The sequence below is a fragment of the Engystomops pustulosus genome, chromosome 9 (assembly GCF_040894005.1).
Source record: "Engystomops pustulosus chromosome 9, aEngPut4.maternal, whole genome shotgun sequence".
Classification (NCBI taxonomy): domain Eukaryota; kingdom Metazoa; phylum Chordata; class Amphibia; order Anura; family Leptodactylidae; genus Engystomops; species Engystomops pustulosus.
Genome location: NC_092419.1, coordinates 48,678,787 through 48,691,828, shown reverse-complemented (window position 1 = coordinate 48,691,828; position 13,042 = coordinate 48,678,787). Strand labels below are relative to the sequence as shown.

Genomic DNA, 13,042 nt, shown 5'->3' with positions numbered 1-13,042 from the left:
TTATAATACATATATTGCTGCCTTTTCCTTCCCTATATTTGGCTTGTTCAAATTCTTTTACTAGTATGTTATACCCTGCCTGGCGTAGAAATAAATGCAGCTATCAACTTTCCACATCTGAAAAGTCGCCAGCTACAGCAACTTTGCAGGTGCAGGGACAGGAGGGGCTCTCCTATCCAGCCAACTATCCACTGGCCGTAACATTTATAAAAAATTTTGAAATTGGGGGAGGAAGAAAACCAATTATTAATCCTTGCCACAATTTACCTACCCAAACTGCTTTGCTAAGTAGGGCTATGCCTGCACATGCCACTCATGCATTTTTGAATTTTATTTTACAACTTCAACCTTCATCCCCAAAAAGCTAAGTTCAGAAATATGTAAATAAGGCTGGGATGTTAGCAGAGCACAGCAGAGGTCTAACTGTATACAACTGATTTGCAACAGAAGATATAGTATTACACAGCTGGGAAACATTGCTACAACACAAATGTTAACTACATAAAACCTTAAACAAAATACTATATAAATAATGGAATGGAAAATACAAATTACAGATGTATATCTTAGTTTCATAGTTTCATAGTTTATACGGTTGAAAAAAAGACACTTGTCCATCAAGTTCAACCAAGGAAGGGAAGGGATTGGATGAGGAAGGGATTTAGGGGAAACAATTCTATATAACATAACCATCAATGTTATTTAGGTGTAAAAAGGCATCTAGACTAGAGATGAGCGAACATGCTCGTCCGAGCTTGATGCTCGGTCGAGCATTAGGGTACTCGAAACTGCTCGTTGCTCGGACGAATACTTTGCCCGCTCGAGAAAATGGCAGCTCCCGCCGTTTTGCTTTTTGGCGGCCAGAAACAGAGCCAATCACAAGCCAGGAGACTCTGCACTCCACCCAGCATGACGTGGTACCCTTACACGTCGATAGCAGTGGTTGGCTGGCCAGATCAGGTGACCCTGGGATAGACTAGCCGCTGGCCGCGCTGCTCGGATCATTCTGTCTCTGGATGCCGCTAGGGAGAGAGCTGCTGCTGGTCAGGGAAAGCGTTAGGGTGTTCTATTAGCTTACTGTTAGGCAGGAGTGATTCTCAAAGAACCCAACAGCCCTTCTTAGGGCTACAATAACGTTCTACTTTTTTTATTTTAATTTGCATCTTTTACCATTTTGTGAGGAATTAGCAGGGGGACTTGCTACCGTTGTGTTTAGCTCTTAGTGGCACACATATCCATAGCAAAGACCGAAGTGGGAAAATTCAGTAGGGGTTGGATTTCTATTAGGCAATAACTCAGTGTCATCTCATCTGGCATAGTAGTGTGCTTCCTTTGATACTTGGCTAGAAAATAGCCATAGGAGAATACAAATAGCTTCTTGAAGCCTACAGTAGCGTTCTATATATTTGATTTCTGGTTGATCTGCTGGTGGCTGTAGTTTCTGCAGTGCATGTACTTGCCAATTCTGAGCAATTTGTAGTGAGACTTGCGACCGCTGTGTTCTGCGCTTAGTGGCGCACATATCCATAGCAAAGGCTGAAGTGGGAAAATTCAGTAGGGGTTGGATTTCTATTAGGCAATAACTCAGTGTCATCTCATCTGGCATAGTAGTGTGCTTCCTTTGATACTTGGCTAGAAAATAGCCATAGGAGAATACAAATAGCTTCTTGAAGCCTACAGTAGCGTTCTATATATTTGATTTCTGGTTGATCTGCTGGTGGCTGTAGTTTCTGCAGTGCATGTACTTGCCAATTCTGAGCAATTTGTAGTGAGACTTGCGACCGCTGTGTTCTGCGCTTAGTGGCGCACATATCCATAGCAAAGGCTGAAGTGGCAAAATTCAGTAGGGGTTGGATTTCTATTAGGCAATAACTCAGTGTCATCTCATCTGGCATAATAGTGTGCTTCCTTTGATACTTGGCTAGAAAATAGCCATAGGAGAATACAAATAGCTTCTTGAAGCCTACAGTAGCGTTCTATATATTTGATTTCTGGTTGATCTGCTGGTGGCTGTAGTTTCTGCAGTGCATGTACTTGCCAATTCTGAGCAATTTGTAGTGAGACTTGCGACCGCTGTGTTCTGCGCTTAGTGGCGCACATATCCATAGCAAAGGCTGAAGTGGCAAAATTCAGTAGGGGTTGGATTTCTATTAGGCAATAACTCAGTGTCATCTCATCTGGCATAGTAGTGTGCTTCCTTTGATACTTGGCTAGAAAATAGCCATAGGAGAATACAAATAGCTTCTTGAAGCCTACAGTAGCGTTCTATATATTTGATTTCTGGTTGATCTGCTGGTGGCTGTAGTTTCTGCAGTGCATGTACTTGCCAATTCTGAGCAATTTGTAGTGAGACTTGCGACCGCTGTGTTCTGCGCTTAGTGGCGCACATATCCATAGCAAAGGCTGAAGTGGCAAAATTCAGTAGGGGTTGGATTTCTTTTAGGCAATAACTCAGTGTCATCTCATCTGGCATAGTAGTGTGCTTCCTTTGATACTTGGCTAGAAAATAGCCATAGGAGAATACAAATAGCTTCTTGAAGCCTACAGTAGCGTTCTATATATTTGATTTCTGGTTGATCTGCTGGTGGCTGTAGTTTCTGCAGTGCATGTACTTGCCAATTCTGAGCAATTTGTAGTGAGACTTGCGACCGCTGTGTTCTGCGCTTAGTGGCGCACATATCCATAGCAAAGGCTGAAGTGGCAAAATTCAGTAGGGGTTGGATTTCTATTAGGCAATAACTCAGTGTCATCTCATCTGGCATAGTAGTGTGCTTCCTTTGATACTTGGCTAGAAAATAGCCATAGGAGAATACAAATAGCTTCTTGAAGCCTACAGTAGCGTTCTATATATTTGATTTCTGGTTGATCTGCTGGTGGCTGTAGTTTCTGCAGTGCATGTACTTGCCAATTCTGAGCAATTTGTAGTGAGACTTGCGACCGCTGTGTTCTGCGCTTAGTGGCGCACATATCCATAGCAAAGGCTGAAGTGGCAAAATTCAGTAGGGGTTGGATTTCTATTAGGCAATAACTCAGTGTCATCTCATCTGGCATAGTAGTGTGCTTCCTTTGATACTTGGCTAGAAAATAGCCATAGGAGAATACAAATAGCTTCTTGAAGCCTACAGTAGCGTTCTATATATTTGATTTCTGGTTGATCTGCTGGTGGCTGTAGTTTCTGCAGTGCATGTACTTGCCAATTCTGAGCAATTTGTAGTGAGACTTGCGACCGCTGTGTTCTGCGCTTAGTGGCGCACATATCCATAGCAAAGGCTGAAGTGGGAAAATTCAGTAGGGGTTGGATTTCTATTAGGCAATAACTCAGTGTCATCTCATCTGGCATAGTAGTGTGCTTCCTTTGATACTTGGCTAGAAAATAGCCATAGCAATAGGATAGGATTGTTTGGTTCTAAAAACTCAAAAAAAAACAAAAAACACAAAAAAAAACAAAAAACACAAAAAAACACACAAAAAAAAAAAAAAAAAGTAAAAAAAAAAAAAAAGTTATAACTCTCATTTTAAAAATGTTTAACCCCAGGGCTAGGGGTAGAGGACGAGGGCGGGGACGTGGGCGTCCAACTACTGCAGGGGTCAGAGGCCGTGGTCCTGGGCGGGGTGAGACACCACCTGCTGATGAGGGAGCAGGGGAACGCCGCAGAGCTACACTCCCTAGGTTCATGTCTGAAGTTACTGGGACTCGTGGTAGAGCACTGTTGAGGCCAGAACAGTGCGAACAGGTGATGTCGTGGATTGCTGACAATGCTTCGAGCAATTTGTCCACCACCAGTCAGTCTTCCACGCAGTCCACCCATGTCACCGAAATCCCCACTCCTCCAGCTCCTGCACCTCAGCCTCCTCCCCCCCAGTCTGCCCCCTCCCAGGAAAATTTGCCATTTGAACCGGCATACTCTGAGGAACTGTTTTCTGGACCCTTCCCACAGTCACAAACCACTTGTCCGGTTGCTGCTGAGCAATTTTCCGATGCCCAGGTTTTCCACCAGTCACAGTCTGTGGGTGATGATGACCTTCTTGACGTAGTGGAAGTGTGTAAAGAGGTGTCCGACGATGAGGAGACACGGTTGTCAGACAGTGGGGAAGTTGTTGTCAGGGCAGGAAGTCCGAGGGGGGAGCAGACTGAGGGATCGGAGGATGATGAGGTGACAGACCCAAGCTGGGTTGAGAGGCCGGGTGAACACAGTGCTTCTGAGACGGAGGAGAGTCCTCGACCTGAACAGGTTGGAAGAGGCAGTGGTGGGGCCAGACGGAGAGGCAGGGCCAGAGCTGGTGCATCAGCGCCACTGTCAACTAGTGAAGCTCCCGTGGTGAGGGCTCTTGCGGCGAGGGCTAGATCTTCAGAAGTGTGGAGGTTCTTTAAGGAAACACCGGATGACCGACGGACTGTGGTGTGCAACATTTGCCAAACCAGGCTCAGCAGGGGTTCCACCACTACTAGCTTAACTACCACCAGTATGCGCAGGCATATGAATGCTAAGCACCCCACTCAGTGGCAACAAGCCCGTTCACCTCCGGCCGTGCACACCACTGCTCCTTCCCCTGTGTCAGCTGCTAGTCAGCCCCCTGCCCAGGACCCTGGCCCAAAAACCCCATCGTCGCCTCCACGATCCTCCACAGCATCCACCAGCGTTCAGCTCTCCATACCCCAGACGCTGGAGCGGAAACGCAAATATAGTGCAACCCACCCGCACGCCCAAGCCCTTAATGTGCACATCTCCAGATTGCTTAGCCTGGAGATGCTGCCCTATAGGCTAGTAGAGACCGAGGCCTTTCGCAACCTCATGGCGGCGGCCGCCCCTCGGTATTCGGTCCCCAGCCGCCACTACTTTTCCCGATGTGCCGTCCCAGCCCTGCACCAGCACGTGTCAGACAACATCATCCGTGCCCTGACCAACGCCGTTTCTGACAAGGTCCACCTGACCACGGACACGTGGACGAGTGCTGCCGGGCAGGGCCACTATATATCGCTGACGGCACATTGGGTTAACTTGGTGGAGGCTGGGACCGAGACTGACCCTGGGGCTGCTCATATACTGCCGACGCCGAGGATTGCGGGGCCTACCTCGGTCCAGGTGTTTCAGGCCTACTATGCCTCCTCCTCCTCCCACCCCTCCTCCACCTCCTCCTCCGAACTACCATCCGTGGGCACGGCGCCATCAGTCGGTAGCTCTAGGCACAGCAGCAGTGCCGTCGCTAAGCGACAGCAGGCGGTGCTCAAACTGCTGAGCCTAGGCGACAAAAGGCACACCGCCCAAGAGCTATTACAGGGCATCACGGCGCAGACTGATCTGTGGCTGGCACCGCTGAACCTCAAGCCGGGAATGGTTGTGTGTGACAACGGCCGTAACCTGGTGGCGGCTCTGCAACTCGGCAGACTGACACATGTGCCATGCCTGGCCCATGTGTTAAATCTGATAGTGCAGCGTTTCCTCAAGACATACCCCAATCTGTCTGATTTGCTCACGAAGGTGCGCCGCATCTGTGCGCATTTCAGGAAGTCCAGCCCAGATGCTGCCACTCTCAGGGCAGCGCAGCGCCGCCTCCAACTGCCCGCTCACCGACTGTTGTGCGACGTGCCCACGAGGTGGAATTCAACACTGACCATGTTATCCAGAGTTTACCAGCAGCGCAGAGCGATTGTAGACTGCCAGATGTCAACTTCCACCAGAACTGGTAGTCAGGTCAGTCAGCTTCCTCAAGTCTACAATGAGGAGTGGACGTGGATGTCTGATATCTGTCAGGTGCTGAGTAACTTTGAGGAGTCAACACAGATGGTCAGTGGCGATGCCGCCATCATCAGCCTCACCATCCCGCTGCTTGGCCTGTTGAAAAACTCTCTGGTCAGCATGAAGTCGGAAGCTTTGCGCTCGTCACAAGAGACGGGGGAAGAATATTCCCTTGTTGATAGCCAAAGCACCCTGAGGTCTGTTTCTCAGCGCATATCGGAGGAGGTGGAGGTGGAGGAGGATGAGGAGGAAGAGGAGGAGAATGTTGGCGAGACACAAGAGGGGACCATTGTTGAGTCCTTCACTGTTCAGCGTGTATGGGCAGAAGAAGAGGAGTTGGAGGAGTTGGAGGAGGAGGAAATGGACAGTCAGGCCAGTGAGGGGAGTGAATTCTTACGCGTTGGTACTCTGGCGCATATGGCAGATTTCATGCTAGGCTGCCTATCCCGTGACCCTCGCGTTCAAAGAATTTATTCCAGCACCGATTACTGGGTGTTCACTCTCCTGGACCCACGGTACAAGCAAAATCTTGCCACTCTCATCCCTGCAGAGGAAAGGAGTGTGAGAATGCATGAATACCAGCAGGCCCTGGTGCACAAGCTGAAACAGTATTTCCCTTCTGACAGCGCTAGCGGCAGAGTGCGTAGTTCTGCGGGACAAGTAGCGAGGGAGAGTAGGCGAGCAGGCAGCTTGTCCAGCACTGGCAAGGGTACGCTTTACAAGGCTTTTGCCAGCTTTATGTCACCCCAGCAAGACACTGTCACCTGTCCCCAGTCTCGGCAGAGTAGGGCTGATCTTTACAGAAAGATGGTGAGGGAGTACGTAGCTGACCATACCATCGTCCTAAATGATCACACAGCTCCCTACAACTACTGGGTTTCAAAGCTGGACATGTGGCACGAACTGGCGCTGTACGCCTTGGAGGTTCTTGCCTGCCCTGCCGCTAGCGTCTTGTCCGAGCGGGTTTTCAGTGCAGCTGGTGGCATCATCACCGATAAGCGTACACGCCTGTCGACTGACAGCGCTGACAGGCTGACGCTTATTAAAATGAATAAAGGCTGGATTTCTCAGAATTTCCAATCTCCACCAGGTGAAGGAAGCTCAACCTGAATAATTGATCCACTCCTCCTCCTCCTCCTCATTTTCCTCCTTCTCCTCCTCTTTGTACAGTAAAGCAGAGGAAAATGGCTATTTTTTGACAGGGCCCACTGGCTCTTGCTATACTTCATGCATTTAATTTTTCTGGAGGGCCACCTACCCGGTCCTCTGTTTGAAACAATTTTTGTGAGTGCCACATACAGGCACTCAATCTATTCCATTTTTCTGGAGGGCCACCTACCCGGTCCTCTGGTTTGAACAATTTTTGGGACTGCCACATACAGGCACTCAATCTATTCCATTTTACTGGAGGGCCACCTACCTGCTCCTCTGGTTTGAAGAATTTTTGGGACTGCCACATACAGGCACTCAATCTATTCCATTTTACTGGAGGGCCACCTACCTGCTCCTCTGGTTTGAAACATTTTTGGGACTGCCACATACAGGCACTCAATCTATTCCATTTTACTGCAGGGCCACCTACCTGCTCCTCTGGTTTGAAGAATTTTTGGGACTGCCACATACAGGCACTCAATCTATTCCATTTTACTGGAGGGCCACCTACCTGCTCCTCTGGTTTGAAACATTTTTGGGACTGCCACATACAGGCACTCAATCTATTCCATTTTACTGCAGGGCCACCTACCTGCTCCTCTGGTTTGAACAATTTTTGGGACTGCCACATACAGGCACTCAATCTATTCCATTTTACTGGAGGGCCACCTACCTGCTCCTCTGGTTTGAAACATTTTTGGGACTGCCACATACAGGCACTCAATCTATCCCATTTTACTGGAGGGCCACCTACCTGCTCCTCTGGTTTGAAACATTTTTGGGACTGCCACATACAGGCACTCAATCTATTCCATTTTACTGCAGGGCCACCTACCTGCTCCTCTGGTTTGAACAATTTTTGGGACTGCCACATACAGGCACTCAATCTATTCCATTTTACTGGAGGGCCACCTACCTGCTCCTCTGGTTTGAACAATTTTTGGGACTGCCACATACAGGCACTCAATCTATCCCATTTTACTGGAGGGCCACCTACCTGCTCCTCTGGTTTGAAAAATGTTTGGGACTGCCACATACAGGCACTATCCAAATTAAATTGTCTCCATAGCAGCCTCCACACGTTGTCTCCATTGCTACCTCCAAAAGTCGTCCATATAGCTGCCTCCATACATCGTCCCTTTATCAAACGAGGTGTGTCAGGCAGAAATTTGGGTTGTTTTCATGGATTCCACATCAAAGTTGTTAACTTTGTCGCCACCCTGCTGTGTAATCCACAAAATATACTTGCAAACTTTTACCATTTAGGGATATTATTTCAGCGCTTCTTGCGCATCTGTTTACATTCCCCTCACCCGCCATATCCTAAACTTATAAGAACGCTACTACACTTGATCTTATACAAAAGTGCTGTTTGGGGAGTAGCCTAGAGACAGGGGCTTGGATTTGCGAAAGCTCGCCTGGCAGCGGAGCGCCAGCTCCATGCGCATCATGCGCTTCTTGCGCATCTGTTTACATTCCCCTCACCCGGCATATCCTAAACTTATAAGAACGCTACTACACTTGATCTTATACAAAAGTGCTGTTTGGGGAGTAGCCTAGAGACAGGGGCTTGGATTTGCGAAAGCTCGCCTGGCAGCGGAGCGCCAGCTCCATGCGCATCATGCGCTTCTTGCGCATCTGTTTACATTCCCCTCACCCGGCATATCCTAAACTTATAAGAACGCTACTACACTTGATCTTATACAAAAGTGCTGTTTGGGGAGTAGCCTAGAGACAGGGGCTTGGATTGGCGAAAGCTCGCCTTGCAGCGGAGCGCCAGCTCCATGCGCATCATGCGCTTCTTGCGTATCTGTTTACATTCCCCTCACCCGGCATATCCTAAACTTATAAGAACGCTACTACACTTGATCTTATACAAAAGTGCTGTTTGGGGAGTAGCCTAGAGACAGGGGCTTGGATTGGCGAAAGCTCGCCTGGCAGCGGAGCGCCAGCTCCATGCCAAGATCCAACTAACATAGTTTTAACTGCAGCACCTTTAATCTACTACTAGTTCACTGCCTCCATACATGGTCCCCTTATCAAACGAGCTGTGTCAGGCAGAATTTTGGGTTGTTTTCATGGCTTCCATGTTAACTTTGTCGCCACCCTGCTGTGTAATCCACAAAATATACTGGCAAACTTTTATCATGTACCGATATTATTTGAGCACTTCTTGCTCACCTCCTTTGGTTCCTCTCTGCCACCCATTGGTTTGAAGCCTGAGTCCATTTAGGGTATGTCGCCATGACACTCTCTAGCCTGCTGCCGCTGCCTCTGCATGCCGTCCCCTATAGTGTCAGGGTCAATTATTGCATGTTTTAGATGCTATCTAGCTTCATTCTGTCACTCTGTCATGGCCATGCTGTTGCCCATAATTTTGGCATAATGGTGCGTTTAAGCAGCCTCAGAGGCATCCATGCATGCTGCCCCTGCTGTTTCCTGTCCATTTCCGTGGTGTTTCCATCCTTTTCTGAGGTTCCCAGGTGTTTGGCCAAGCTTCCCTGTGCAGAGCCTTGGTCCCCTTGAAAAATGCTCGAGTCTCCCATTGACTTCAATGGGGTTCGTTATTCGAGACGAGCACTCGAGCATCGGGAAAAGTTCGTCTCGAATAACGAGTACCCGAGCATTTTAGTGTTCGCTCATCTCTAATCTAGACCCTTCTTAAAGCTCTCTGCTGTCCCTGCTGTGACCAGCGCCTGAGGCAGGCTATTCCACAGAGTGACAGTTCTCATAGTAAAAAAGCCCTGTCGCCTCCGGTGATTAAACCTTGTTTTCTCCAGACGGAGACAGTGCCCCCTCGTCTTTTGATTTGATCTAATCTGAAACAACTTACCACCATATTTTTTGTATGGACCATTCATATATTTAAATAAATTAATCATGTCCCCTCGTAGTCGTCTCTTTTCCAGACTAAATAAATCTAGTTGTTTTAATCTTTCCTCATAACTAAGACCCTCCATACCCCTTATCATTTTTGTGGCTCTACATTGAACCCTCTCCAGCTCCAGGGCATCCTTTTTATGGACCGGTGCCCAGAACTGGACAGCATATTCCAGGTGAGGCCGAACCAGTGCCTTGTACAGGGGTAATATTACATCCCTATCACGAGAGTCCATACCACTTTTGATACACGACAAGATCCTACTAGCTTTAGAGGCAGCTGATTGACATTGCATGCTGTTATTCAATTTATGATCTACTAGTACCCCCAGGTCCTTCTCAACAAGGGACTCTCCCAGATTTACTCCCCCAAGGACATATTTTGCCTTTGGATTATTGGCCCCCAGGTGCATAACATTACATTTATCCACATTAAACCTCATTTGCCAAGTGGATGACCAAACATTCAGTTTGTCCAAGTCACCCTGCAGCCTATGAACATCCTCCATAGACTGTATTACACTACACAGTTTGGTGTCATCTGCAAAAATAGACACAGTGCTATTAATTCCTACCTCTATATCATTAATAAATATATTAAATAGTAGTGGGCCAAGCACAGAACCCTGAGGTACACCACTCATAACTGGTGACCATTCCGAGTAGGAATCATTGACCACAACTCTCTGGATACGATCCTTCAGCCAGTTTTCAATCCAATTGCAAATGATTTCTGTCAAACCAATAGCCCTAATTTTACCCATCAGGCGTCTATGAGGGACAGTGTCAAATGCCTTTGCAAAGTCCAAGAACACAATATCCACAGCTGCTCCTCCATCCAGGCATCTGCTCACCTCTTCATAGAAGCAGATAAGGTTAGTTTGACAACTTCTATTCTTAGTAAACCCATGCTGGCTATCACTTATTATTCTATTTGATGTCACATGCTCCAGTATGTAGTCTTTTACTAACCCTTCCAATACTTTCCCCACAATGGAAGTTAAGCTTACAGGTCTGTAATTGCCTGGCGAAGTTCTAGAGCCCTTTTTATATATCTCTTCCATATTTTGGACCAGCTCCTACTTTTAGCTTTTAAAGCTTTGTAAATGAGTCTTTAGGATTTGCTGATCTTCAGTTCCTAAAAGCAATCTGTTTTCTTCTGTAATGGTATGACTAGAGGATGATGTTAATTAATGAATGGTGAAATCCATTATTAGCACAATAGTATAATGAAATGGATCAACATAAATACCTAACTAATCCACACACTTTCCTCTTTGAATTTCAGAAATCCCATCAGTCCCAGGGATGTTCATCTTGGCACCACATCACTTATAACAAGAAATTTTAAAAACCTTCACTCATCTGTCAAAATAACATCAGGTAATTCCTTTTATTTTTATTTACACACAAATATGTTAATTTAATAAAGGTTTTTGAATTTTTTTAATAACTGCTCATAATGGATCAGTCAATTATCTTATTATTTGTCTTGGACATTCATGCATCCGTTTACATAAAGGAATCTTCTCTTTTTTGCAGTTTTTTTAATTATTATTCCTTAAAATGCAAATGCTTTAGGTCTATGTACTGTATGCATCTTTTTTGATATTAAGCAAAATTCAACTCATGTGTAGGTGGTGGACCTCCATCTTTTGGATGTTGATAGGTTAAAAAGGATTGTCTAACCACATAATTTTTCATTATTTAGATATATCCAGTAACGGACCAAATAATTTGAGTCTTTTAACCCCATATAAGTGTGTCATATACGTCAATTATTTATTGTTACATTCTTTATGTCAGATTGCAGAATTCTGGTAACCAATTAAATGTAAATTGTAAGGGCTTATATAGTACATAACATATTGAACTAATCGCTAATTTTTTCATAAACTGTGCTTCTCCATTGCAAATACTATCTGTGTCCACTACCAATCTCTGTTCATTATATTCAAGGGGAGCCTCTATGTTTGGACCACTAAAGTGGTTGCTGCAGGCAGTCTGTGGCTTTAACAGTCATGATATGAGACACATCATTTATAGACTCAGATGAAGAGAGACTAGTAGGTGGCACAGAAGGAGCTGGAGTAAAGATGTAGAGACTTGATAAAGTGGAAACTAACTGTACCAACTCCTTTTTTTCACATACTGTATTTGGGCTTCTAAATGTTAAGGCTACAGATGAGGCGTTGACATACTTTAAATTATTTTAAAGCCTTTGTAAAAGTTTTCAGCATCATGTGAGCGTAAAAACAATAGAAATACTGTAGCACTCCGTTATCTTCAAAAAGTTGTTCTTTATATTCATAGCACACTTTTAACCTTAAGTTTTTGTGTCTAATACTAAGCACATCATTCTGATTTCCTGAATGCACCATATTGAAGGAAATGTATCAAGTGTGTTATGGAAATATTTCCTTAGCATTTGTGAAATTTTTGAAAAGTTTCTGTGAAAAATATGATTAATTTATGTTTCATAGTTTTTAATCACATTAAGATTTGGAGTACCTACTGCTCTGTGGTTTGCAGTGGGTTAATTTCTAATGTATGACCTGGTTAGAAAGTGAATGTAGTACAGGAAATCCTAGTTCAAGAAGATGATAAAATCCCCATTTACCTGTGCACTAAAACTTTGTGACTTTTATTATAAGGTTACAAAAGATCAAGATTTATGTTCACACTAATGTCAGTCTCATTTCCATTTATATTAAACTAGTATTTGTTTTAAAAAGAAGCATACGAATGAAAGGAAACTTTCCAAATCTCTGTTTGTTCAGCTTGTAACATGCACAACAGCAAATTCAATCTTGTTAAGAGGCTCATTCTTCCATTGTGTTATTCAGCTGAATTGCAAGAAAGTTCAATTGGGTTCGTATTTATGCACTGAAAAGGACGTTTTAGTAGGTGGGAGAGGTTAGCAGCACTGACCAGATAATCGGAAATTCATTTTTTAGGATAGGATTGAGTATTTTGTTAAATGTTTTTCCATTTAATTTAATATATTTATATTATATACAGCAAGCAGAAGAAGAGATACTCAGATTCAAAGAAATCCTATTTTACTATGGCATGTGTGGAGGGTGGGTTTCAAGGTTTTTTTTTTTTTATGTAGCTGTGAAAAAAGAAGAGCTACAGCACATGTTGATGATATCTTTTTTAGGGTTGTATAATATATTTATTCAACTACTGTACGGTTTTTATCATAGGTGAAGCTAGCACCTGACCCACCCTACCACTGCACTACGCTTATCTCAATTTGGTCATTGTTC

The 13,042-nt window shown here is 45.2% G+C and overlaps 1 long non-coding RNA gene across 4 annotated transcripts in view; it reads left to right on the top strand.

The window, feature by feature from the left end:
- LOC140077121 (uncharacterized) overlaps positions 1-13,042 on the top strand; it is a 247,915-nt gene that overhangs the window by 19,108 nt on the left and 215,765 nt on the right. For all 4 annotated transcript variants that reach the window (XR_011849704.1, XR_011849706.1, XR_011849703.1 and 1 more), the window contains exon 2: positions 11,059-11,153. This is a non-coding gene — a long non-coding RNA (uncharacterized lncRNA). The remainder of the gene's footprint in view (positions 1-11,058; positions 11,154-13,042) is intronic.